Raw genomic sequence first — 11,720 nt, 5'->3', positions numbered from 1 at the left:
AATTATTTTTAAAAAAACTCATAACAAAAACTTGAAACAAAACTTTAATAAATGTTTGCGGCCCTGTAAGCCACACACTATTGCCTAATACTATAAAATGCATTTTCCAGACCTACCTCTTGGATACGCTGATCTAACGTTTCACTGTTGAGTCATTGAGCGTCGAGGCAGTTGACCGTCTGGCAACGCTTTAGGTTTTCTAGCCAGCGGGTGCACTACTACGTGATTGTATGACTACTCCGCTGTACCCCGCATTCGCTGTTCGCTATGTTTTACTTGGGTGTTGCGCTCTATATTTTATCGTAAAGTAATCGTGCAAGGCCCAGCGCCGTTCACGAATAATGTCGCCGAGAAGACAATTCGGAAATTACTTATGGGACCCGTCCATCGACGTGCCCATACGCTCAAAATAGGTTCAAAAACGTTCATCAGTCGGTGCTTCGTCTGCCGCGTTGGACAGTGAACTGGGTTCTACTGATGCAAGTGACCAGAGTTTCTGCGAAAACGAAGCAGACGCTGACGCAGGCCACATCGCACCATTCCCTTCAATTGACGCTGCAACTGAAGACTGTCATCCATTGAAAAGCACGCATGAAACCTTGTCTACCTCGTCGTCTGAGAGCAGCGAATCGGAATGTGACGCTGATTGCGCTGACGTGTATCCTGACCCCGGCGAGCAGCATTTTCCGAGAGGCTGGAAGGTTGACTTGGTAAGCGTTGTGGTGTCAGGCGTAATTTCCAGATATTATTTTGTTGCTGTGACGTCTTATTTTGCCCCACTGTAACGCCTGCCGCAGGTTATCTCCTGAAGCTTATGCAGCGTAGTGACCGAGTCATATAGTGAAAATATTGAGGTGATGGAATGAAGTAGGGAGCGTACCGATGCGATCATTGCTCGCAGCAGTTATTTCTCCCAATTAAGGAGAAAACGACGCTGTTAAATTCATATTACTGATGTAAACACAGTTTACACCAGTAAACTGTGTTTACTGATGGTAAAGCATTAGTAAACCGGTGCTGGTAAAGTGGAGCTGAGGCAGAAACAGAGCACCGCAGAGCCTTAGAATACGTAATGCGCTGATGGAATTTCCTAGGGTTTTCCTTTAACGTTCAGGCGTTATCTTGGCGCCTGTTCTAGCATATATACATGCGTGCGTGTGTGTGTGTGTGTGTGTGTGTGTGTGTGTGTGTGTGTGTGTGTGTGTGCGCGCGTGCGTGCGTGCGTGCGCGTGTGTGTGCGCGTGCGTGTGTGTGCGCGCGTGCGTGCGTGTGTGTGCGTGTGTGTGTGTGTGTGTGTGTGTGTGCGCGCGCGTGCGCGTGCGTGTGTGTGTGTGTGTGTGTGTGTGTGTGTGTGTGTGTGTGTGTGTGTGTGTGTGTGTAATTTTGTCGTGTTGTGGCCAAAGCCTGCTTTTTTGGGGGTTGTTTGCAAATGAAGCACTCAAATCTTCCTTGAACATCTGTCGTTATTTAATAGTACTCCAAAAGTACATGTTAAAAATATCTGCTGTCCCGAAGCACACATTTCATGGCAAGACAGTGCTTAGTCTCACTGTGCTGCATGTACCATGGCTGCTTTAAAGAGGTTTCTTTGGTGGCCATCTGGTGTTCACCATGCACAGTTGGCATCTGCATTATGTCGAGGCAGGTTCACAAAGTAAAAGGGGTAGCTTAAAATTGTGCATTAAAGTTGGTTGCCAGGTTAAGTAACATGTTAGCCAGTATAAACTCAGTGCCACAAGATAACTCATGAAGCCCTTGTCATGGCAGGACTTTCTGTCCAATTTACTGTGCAGGTAACAAAACAGGCATCTACAAGTGTATGATTGTAATGTTGTACTTTTTCTAACACCACCGTTGTTTGCTACCATTCCTCTCTGCTTAGGATGAAGACCTGTTTCCTGGAGCCAAGCTTACGAAAGCCGAAAGCCTCTTAATGGTCATGGCCCACAGCTTGCGCCATGGCTGCTCAAAAGAAGCCACCGATAGCTTACTGCAGCTTCTCAGAGCTCACTTGCCAGAAGGTGTCGCGTACCCAACATCAAAGTATACTTCTTTTTTGACACTTTGCCGGATCCGAAAAGCAGTATGCTAAGCACTTATACTGTAGTGTGTGCTCTGGGTATATTGGTGAACTACCAGAATTACCAGGAAATGATGTGGTTGGCAGTCAGTGCAATGTGAACTATGCGAGTGGCAGCTTACTGAAAAGCTCATCATTTTTTCTTGTAATGGATCTGAAGGGCCAAATTCCAGATGTGTTACAATCAGGAAAGCTGCAATACAGTAGAACAGGCACTTCCTTTGATGTGTGTGACATCACAAAAAGATATGACTACAAGTTGCCTGTGACTTCGAATGACATTACATTGACATTGAATACTGACGGTGTGCCCCTTTTCGAAAGTTCTGATGCGAGCATGTGGTCTCTTCTTTTGATCATTAGTGAACTGCCATGCAAAGAATGTGCACAGACTCTTTTGTTGTCTGGGCTGTGGTTTGGCGCAGGGAAGCTATCAATGAACTCTTTTTTGATACAGTTTGTGAAAACAATGAATGAAATATCATCCACTGGAGTTGTTTGGAGGGACAGCAGGGGTGTATCGCACACGTCAAAGACATTTCCTGGTCCCCGTACAGTAGACAGCGTTTCCAAATGTGAACTAACTAGTATGACACAATTCAACAGTGCTTATGGTTGTGCATCGTGTGAGGACTCTGGGCAGGTTGCCTCCACATTCTGGAAGTGGAAATGTAGGCGGTACCAGAGGAAAAGATTGTTGCTGCAACAATACGTCGAGCTGCAACGGGAAGGGTTTTGTCGCGTGTGTCTGCCAAGTGCTTCTGCAAACAAGCTCAGAACACGAGCCATTTTTGTACCATGCACAAAAGGCCGTGCAGGCCCCTAGTTGTGGCATCAAAGTAGCAAGTGTGCTGACACTTCTTTCATTTTTTTTTTCATTTAGTGAGGCCTTTGTAGTACACTACGTGCATGCCGTTTGTTCTGGTTTTGTTCGGGCAACAATGTTTATGTGGCTGAAGTCTAGACAGTGCCACCGATTTCATCTATGCCGACATCTTCCTGATGCAGACAAATGTCTTCTGAGCCTCACCCCCATATGGGAGCTCACGAGGCTGCCAAGGTCTTTAAAGGACATAAAGGAGTGGAAAGCTGCCGGTTGGAGGAATTGGCTGCTGTTTTGTTTCCTGGTCACATTAATAGGACGCATTCTAGAAAGACAGTACAACCATTAGTTGAAATTTTTTGTGATCATGCATTACCTTCTTGACCCTTGCATCTGCATTCAGGAGCTTGCTACAGTTAGGAGAAAGATGAAGAAGTTTCTTCTTGAGTACCAGGAATTGTACGGTATCAAGTACGTGACATATAATGCTCTCCTCTTTTGCATGTTGTCGACAGTGCCGTAAACTGGGGTCCTTTGTGGAGTCACCCTCTTTTTCCATTTGAATTTATGAATGGTACACTTAGACGCTAAGTCAATGGCATCAGATATCCACAATTTCAGATTGCCAACTGTAGCTGGCAAAATTAGATGTTTGCGTAATATTTTGTTTGAGATAAGTGAGTGATAGTTGTCCAAATGGCATGGTGAAGTAACATTTTCCTTAAACTACATAATAAAAGATGAGTAATATGAGATGCCATCAAAGGGCTTTAGACTTGCTTTAGCTATTCGCTGTCTGGAAGTTGCTCACAAGACCTTACAGTCACTTTCATCGCTTGTTACAAAATGAATACTGCAGCTGCATTTTGATTTTCCAACACCATAGAAAATGTTACATTACCTTGCAACAGAGTTCAGTTTTGTTGGAAAGCTCTATGGACTCTTTTGAATTAAGCACATCCTATTTAACCATGCTTGCTTTTGTTAAGTTATTACGTGATGTTGTGCCACATTTTTATGCTTTGTTATGATGTGTGCTGTGAGCAAAAGTGATATATACAGATTTTTTTCATGTATAGTATGCTTTTGTACACTTTTACGATGCCTGTAAATAATAAAGAGCATTATATGTCTGGTTCCTTGAGTAATCGCTGCTTGGGGGAGTAGCACACAGGTTCACGAGTGGCCCCTCATATTATCACAAGCAATACGTTGGAATCATGGGGTGGCACAGAACATGCGCTTCATTTTCTCTTCATTTGCTTATCCACGTCTGCAAATCTGAAAATTGGTGCAGCAACACTGTGTGGCCAACAGCAGTCATCATTTGCATGCTAGATCTAACTTGCAAAATATAGGTCTATTGGGGAATATATTATAAGTCCAAACAGTGTGACATATTTCAAATGAGCTTTTTCCTATGAGGACAAAAACACGTTTCTTATTCGACAATCACTTAGTGAAATAGCTAGGGTAATTCAAATGCACACTTGCAGCATGCTAACAAACATCATTAAACAGCATTGCACTTGTATCAATACAAGCAGGGTGCTTGTAAATCTGCATATAGACACTTGCATTTAATAAGAAACAAGCAGTGCAATAGAGTGAGAGGTGCATTTTCTTTCATATTGTAGCAGACGGCTATCCTGACTCCCTTTAGGATAGGATGCATACTCATACTGTAACGAGTGTGACCTAGCTGATCCTCGGGCAACAATCACGATGGTTGTCAGTAATTTGCAGATAGTTGCTGTTGCCTTGTTGTAGTGTGCCTGTACTCTATCCTAATTTACACCTCTGGAATATTAAGAAAACATGGATGCCTGTTGAGAAAATGTAGAGCAGAAAAACATGGACAGACAAAAGAAACTAGATGACAAACAAGCATTCGTATCATTCTTTCTGTCTGTGTTTTCTCTGCTCAGTTTGTCAACATGTGGAACAACAAACCCAAACAGCCAAAAGCTGAAGAACGCCTGGCTTTCGTCATTCCATCTAATACCTGGTGTCACAGAGCCACTTTCGATTGCAATCAAGCCTGATATGAATCAAATTTCTTGATTGCAATTGACAGTGACAGCTGATAACACTGTCCAATTAAGTGATCCTCATGGAGTTTCAGGTGTTCCAGGTCCAAGGGACTTGTCAAATTTGTCTAATGTGCTGTAAAAATTTCAACATAAAACATTTTTTAAAGGAAAATATTTCGTTTGTCATTGTGAATAGGGCCGTTATCATCAGCTGATTGTATGACACTGTTCTCGACATATTCTTGCTCCTCATTATTATTCGCTCTATTATGCTATTCCTTCATTCTCTCAGTTTTCTGTTTTTTTTTTCTGTTTTCTGATTTCTATATTTATGATTTCAGTAGTCTTCAGTATGTAAACAATTGTCCTAAAAAAATTCAATCCTACTTATAGTGCTTGGATCCACACTAACCTTTGGCTAAGCATCGAGACACTGTATCAAACAAATGGTAGTCAGCCTATGATCGCGATAAAGAGGCTCGAACGCGATGCGCGTATTATTGATCCTAATGGAGCAAGATCACGATTTAAAGCGACTATATGGTACCGGTCAATTGGAAATCAATTGGAAAGCATTCAACGGAAAAATCATTGGCAGTGCACAACGGAAATTCCGTTGAACTCTCGTTGTGGTGAGTCAACTGGTGTTGAAATTCCATGTACTTTGACTTGACTCAATTATAGTACAACTAATCGGCAATGGAAATTCAACACCCATTTTCGTAAGGGCGTGCGTGTGCCTGTGCGGCCTAGAACACAGCGAACACACGAGCCTAATAACAAAGACCGCGACTCAAGATATTGCGCAGCGTATCGCGCCTACAGATGTACCAAGGCGCGTTGCCCCTATATACGTTCACATACGCGTATATTAGCATCTGACAAAGGATACTCAGCTAAGTAGCTGACGAACGAGCGTGAGAGTTTGTTTTCGTTCTCGATGAATATTGCACCACCAGGAAGATGTTCGGTGCATAAACTTTCCGGGCCGCGCACAGCTTGCCGACAGCAATAATCAGAGTACAGCGGTCAAAAGCGAATGCCCTCCAGGGAACACAGTTCTCCTCAAGTGCGCTACTAAAGAACACAAACGCGGAGAACGCATAATTCCTCGCCCAACGAGCGACGTGTGCCATACCAACACACAGGCCACGACATAGGGCGCCTTACAGTAAAGTATTTGTATATATGCACAAGGCGGTTTCACACCGATCGGAAAGCAGCGCGATAAACATGGCGAAAGCTTCTCTGTTTTCTTCGCACTTGCGGGCCGCGTCTGAAAGGCACGCAGTCATAACAAGTTATGGATGCTTCGTGCCGTATAAGAGGTTGAAAGGTTATTGAGTATGGCGGCATGCGTTTGGCAAGGCTATTGACCGTTTTAGGATAGTGGCACGAAAAAATAAAATAAAGAAGCCGGGACTTTATTCACAAGCCAGGCGCATAGGGGCGAATAAAAAAAGACGATTTCACGAAGACAGCCATTTATTCACTATAGTTGAGCGCACAACTGTTGTGCTTGTAGAGGACCAAAGAGCGGATGTGACATACCTGGGTTATATTTAATGAAACGTTCCAGTAACACTATTTAAAAGAATGTATAAAGAATCTGCAAGGAAGCTATATTCCCAAAAGTCAAGCTATATCCAATAGCGCGCTCCATCTTTCCGCGCGCGGTTATTTAAATCCAACTTCAACTTTCTAACTGCAGCAAACTACAATTGCGGTAGTTTGTAACAATGGCATAAGCATGTTTTAACATGAGGTAAACATGGAATGTTTGACTGTTCAATTTTACCGCGTATACGTGCTCGTATGGCAGAACCTCTGCAGCATCCTTAAATGTCTGGCGTGCTGTCGAGGTGTCTTTCATCAACCCTCATTAGAACAAATTACTTGAACTGTGTGAGTTTCTGTATTCAAAATTAAGCAGGTACGATCACCACTGTGCCATAGGTGCAACAGGCGCGAAGTCGTGGCCACTTCACTTGCAGGCTATTAACATTAGAAGCAAAAGCCGTAATGTCAGCCTTTGTCATCCCTTAAGCTGCAACCAGCGTTTAGCACGTGGACTACGGCTGCCTGTGAATCTGCGCAATGCACACACTCTTAACCTTCCTTAGAGGCACTGGTCTCCGTGAGATACTGTCTGTCGAGTGTTCTTGTGTGTTTGCGTACCATTTCAATTTTCATCATTCCCATCTGGAGTACCATGCTTATAGGCATGCCGCCTGGTAAACCTCTTCAGGATTCAATAAAGAGAAGTCTCTCTCTCTCTTGTCTTTTTCATTGCCGTGTCGCCGTATTTAAGCTTTCCCACACCTCGCTTTCTTGTTATCCAAGCATGCAACGTATGTCTCCTCTTTCCACTAAATATTTCCTTTAATACTCCAACCCTGTTTGCGGACTAGACCGATAGTGCAAAGAAGGATACATGTTGCGGGCCATTGAAATGGCATTGATGATGATCCTGGAATTGCTTGAGCGTTGCCCGTCCTTCAATGTTCTCTCCGGCAACTTGCAAGCGCAAAGTTCGTAGAACTTTGTTCACGCGGTGCTTGAAATCTTTTTGGGTTACATTTGAGGGTGTATAGTAAGAATAACAAAATAGTATGATTCAGAAACGTTCGAGGTTCAATCAGAAATTCGCACATACGAGTGCTTCTTTGTTTTGGGATGTTGAGCTCTTATCTCCAAAATCCGTAGACGGGATTGCGCGGATTAACAATGTGCAGTCGTGATCAATATGAGCTACAACACAGCGCCCATGGAGCCTCTTGGAGCCTCTTCGACCACGGGCACCATGCTCATACTCAACGCGACTGTATACTTGAAAATGGCAAAGTTTAGAAGCTGAGTTCAACTTCGCTACTGACTTTACAGTTACACCGTCCAGCTCGGCAAAAGGTATAAACTGGAAGTGCAGATTTTGTACCAGCTTAACTGCGAATCCTCCACAAACAAGAACGCGGCCTCATTCTAAGCCTGCTATATATATATTTGAAGTCCCAGGCACGCGAATGGTAGTGTCTGCCTGTCTGTAGCCTCTCCGTCAGATTCAAACACCTCTACAACAGCGATCGGCTACATTCGATATCAGCTCCCGTTATAACGAAATCGCTTCTTTCCGAACAATTAACGCTGCAGTAGCTAGTTCGCATTGGCGCTCAACACCGCATATTAATTAACTGTAGTATTTGTCGAAGACTTGCGAACTTTTCTTCACACTATCCCCAGTAGGCACCAGCTCACGACAGAAAAAGAGAAGAAAAAGAATACTGAACGAAACACGAGCTCGAGCCATGTCCCCGCGAATTCAGCGCGGCCGCGCACGATCGCTACCGTCGCATCAGCATCCACGCGGAGAGGAAGGTCACGGGGCCACGCTTACACGTATCAGCAGGCCACGCAGATAAAAAAAAAAAGAAAGGGAGAGAGAGAAAACGCCACGCAACAACGCGATATACCACATCCCCATCGACGTGGTAGGCCCGTCATCGCGCGACCAGCAGCCCGGCGCGCGACAACGAGGTAACGCCAGACCGACGCGACGCGACGCCGCCGCCTGTGTGCCGGCGTCGGCGGCTGCAGAAAAAACACGGCGGTGCTCGTCGCCGCTCCAGGCAGCCATCGCCTATCGGCCGGCGCTGGCTGTTTTGACTAGCGCATCTCGACTCAGGGTCAGGCCGGGAGATCACTTTCCTAGGCGGAGGGACGAGAGAGGGAGGGGCTCGTTTCTGCGGCGCGCAGCGCTGCCAATGGACGCGCTTCTGTGTACGCGGGCGCGCGGGCGTGTACACAGTGTACGTCCAGTGTGCGCGGTCACGCCATGTCCCCCGAGATTCGAGCGAACGCGAGCGTGCGGGACTGCTTTTTTTTGCAATGCGAACACAGCAGAAAGCGCGACGCGCGAAACCGACACCATCGCGCCATCGGCGCCACTTGCAGGAACTATGCCGTATGGGCACACAGCGTGGCGTCGGTCACTTATATCTACAGGCTGTTCACATGCAAAAAAAAAAGAAAGAAAAGAAACAGCCCCCTAGTGCCCACACTGAATACTCATTAAAGACTGTCTGTCAGGCCTTCTGCTATGACACGTACATGACTCATGGACTCACGCTGCCAGGGCACCTCGCGCAACGAAGGCACTTTTAACCGTCGTTATCGACACTGGTCTCAATGAGGCACTTATGTTCTTTAGGTTACGTGACGTGGTGGAGTTTTGTACACGTCGTGTGTATCTGTGGCGTGCACTGTGCGAACCACTTCATTTCAATGTATCCATTTGGAGTAGCACGCTAAGCATGCCATCAGGCAGTACACCGCAACGTTCATTTAAAATATACTACATATCGACTTTGGTTGGGCGTTGCCTTTACTAAAGCCTATGCATTCCGCATAGGTATGACCGACAGCCCAACCTGTGACCACTACGGCCTTGAAGAATCAATTGGCCATATCTTGTGTGCCTGCCCGCAGTACAGTCGACAGAGGGCATGCCTTCGCCATGAACTTGACCAACTGGATGACCAACCGCTATCCGAAAAAAGAATTCTACAACATCGAAAGGACCTACCGTCACAGAAGAAGGCCGTGGAAGCGCTATTTGCGTTTTTTACGATCTACCGGCCTGTGTGAACGACTTTAACTGGAACACCTTTTGTGTGTGTGCCTCCATCTGTGCGTGTTTTTTTTTCCTTTTTTTTAGCGTTTTCCTCTGCCATCTTTCTAACCCCTATCCCCCATCCCCAGTGTAGGGTAGCAAACCGGAGACTCATATCTGGTTAACCTCCCTGCCTTTCCTCTTCATTCTCTCTCTAAAATATACTAAGCAGCTCGTATGCCAAAAGCGTATAGTATACTATCAGATGTTTGTCAAACAGTATAATGGAGATACACAGTTATCAAAGACTACCCACCTAAGAAAAGCAGTTTTCATGAACGCAAAAGCTTGTGAATGAAAAAATAACAAAGATTTTCGTTTATTACGAGTGCATATAATTGGCCTGTCTTTTTTTAGCATAGAACCTGATTTACGAACACATTTAGAGCACCAAGTAATTTCCACACAGCGGAATTTATGTTCTAGAATGCAACCTGCCGAAAGCCCATCGCTTGCCCTCTCCCTCCCTGTCACCGGTTAAGTGCGTGCCCCCCCCCCCCCATCTCTTCCGAAAAAAAAAAATTCTGGTTACGCCACTGACCGAGCAAATTTACAGAAGCGCAACAACATACTATGCAACTGCATGCTCCAAACGTCACGTCACAAGCTACATAACGTAGTGCCTTGCGCTGAAGTTAACAATGCTACCTTCAGGTCTAACGAAAAATTACTGAAAGGTCCAAGCCCGCGCGGATCCTCCCGTTGCCTATACGAGAGCACCACTTAATTAAATATACATACTAATATGTGATCCGTTAATAAAAATTGAACATCAAAAAGTAACTTCTGAGGTTTTGCGCGCCGGAACTAGGATATAATTATAAGGCACGCCGCAGTAGGGGGACAGGGTAACTTTTAATAAATGTTACCGCGTTGCGTTGCTTAGGTCGAGATGGCGAGTTTCATTACCGGCCGCAGGCGGCCGCATCTCGGTGGGTGTGCAACGTAAAAATGCCTATGTACCGCGATTTCAATGCATGGATACAGAACTCCACGTGGTGCAAATTAATCTCAAGCCCTCCACTGCGGCGCCCTCGATCATACCCTACACTAGACAACTTCGCAGGACGTTAGATCACGTAATTTAACCGTAATACAGATTGGCGGTTACGCTCAAAGGGCGCAACACTGGTAGCGATAGCAAGGTGCAACGTTGCCCTTGAACTGCTCGGACGGTGTTCCAACTGCACGCGGATGCGTCAAAAAAAAAAATGTGGCACCCTTAAGAGCTGTGCCACGCCGTGTGTAGTGCCTGTAATAACATCACAAGGACGCCGCTGCTCTGTCCGAGAAGAGCAGCGCCAGAGAAGTTACAACTTTGATATTGTGAGAAGTAATGTTATTTTGTACTTCTTCAATAATCTATGAAGGCATAAGATAAAAGGCATTTACTGAGAATTAAATTTTTGCAGATTATTGTTAGGGCGCTGCCAATTCTTACGAATGTTCTGAGGAATAATCACTGAAGAACGCAAGATGTGGTCTGAGAAACTTTGGCTGTTCTATATTATATCATCTATCTTAAAGAAGGGAATTGCGCTAAAAAAGACACGGACGAGTAATGACATGGACGGGCGCATTACTCGTCCGTGTCTTTTTTAGCGCAATTCCCTTCTTTAAGTATGTACGACCGACACGCCCAACAACGTGCTCTCCTGAATTACATCATCTATCTTCCATATACTGTGCGTACCCGAGAATAACTTTCAGTGTTCTACTTTGGTCTTTAAATTTGTCCTGTTGCTCTCCTTCTTTCCTTTTTCCTGCCCTCCTTCTTATCTTCTATTTCTGTGCTGCTGTCACCTCTCTTCAGAAGAGTAGCCAGGCGTTGTGCCCCTTCCGGTGGCAGTTGCCAGCCTGCTCCTCGCTCTCCCTTTCCTGATACCTGTGTATATGTGTTCAAAACAAATAATAATGATAATAATAATAATAATAATAATAATAATAATAACGACGAAGGGAAAGCTGCGGCGCCAAGTAATCGGCCAGCGTTTGACAATGCTTTTGGTTGCTCGGAACAGACGCTGAATCGGCGCAGCTTCCACGTGCGACGGTTTCGCGTTTCCCTATAGACCCGGAAGGGAAAAGCCGCAAAATAAGTAAACCATTACACTCAAT

General features: G+C 45.2%; 1 protein-coding gene and 1 long non-coding RNA gene across 3 annotated transcripts in view; one reads left to right on the top strand and one right to left on the bottom strand.

The window, feature by feature from the left end:
- Positions 1–11,720, bottom strand: part of sev (receptor protein-tyrosine kinase sevenless) — a 163,826-nt gene that overhangs the window by 63,523 nt on the left and 88,583 nt on the right. The window lies entirely within an intron of this gene.
- On the top strand, positions 60–4,039 carry LOC135905955 (uncharacterized). Its single transcript, XR_010565571.2, has 2 exons — positions 60–710; positions 1,883–4,039. It is a non-coding gene; the product is annotated as an uncharacterized lncRNA (long non-coding RNA).

This window comes from Dermacentor albipictus, chromosome 5 (assembly GCF_038994185.2).
Source record: "Dermacentor albipictus isolate Rhodes 1998 colony chromosome 5, USDA_Dalb.pri_finalv2, whole genome shotgun sequence".
Lineage (NCBI taxonomy): Eukaryota > Metazoa > Arthropoda > Arachnida > Ixodida > Ixodidae > Dermacentor > Dermacentor albipictus.
Note: the sequence above shows the minus strand (reverse complement) of the source record. Positions and strands in the feature narration are given on the sequence as shown.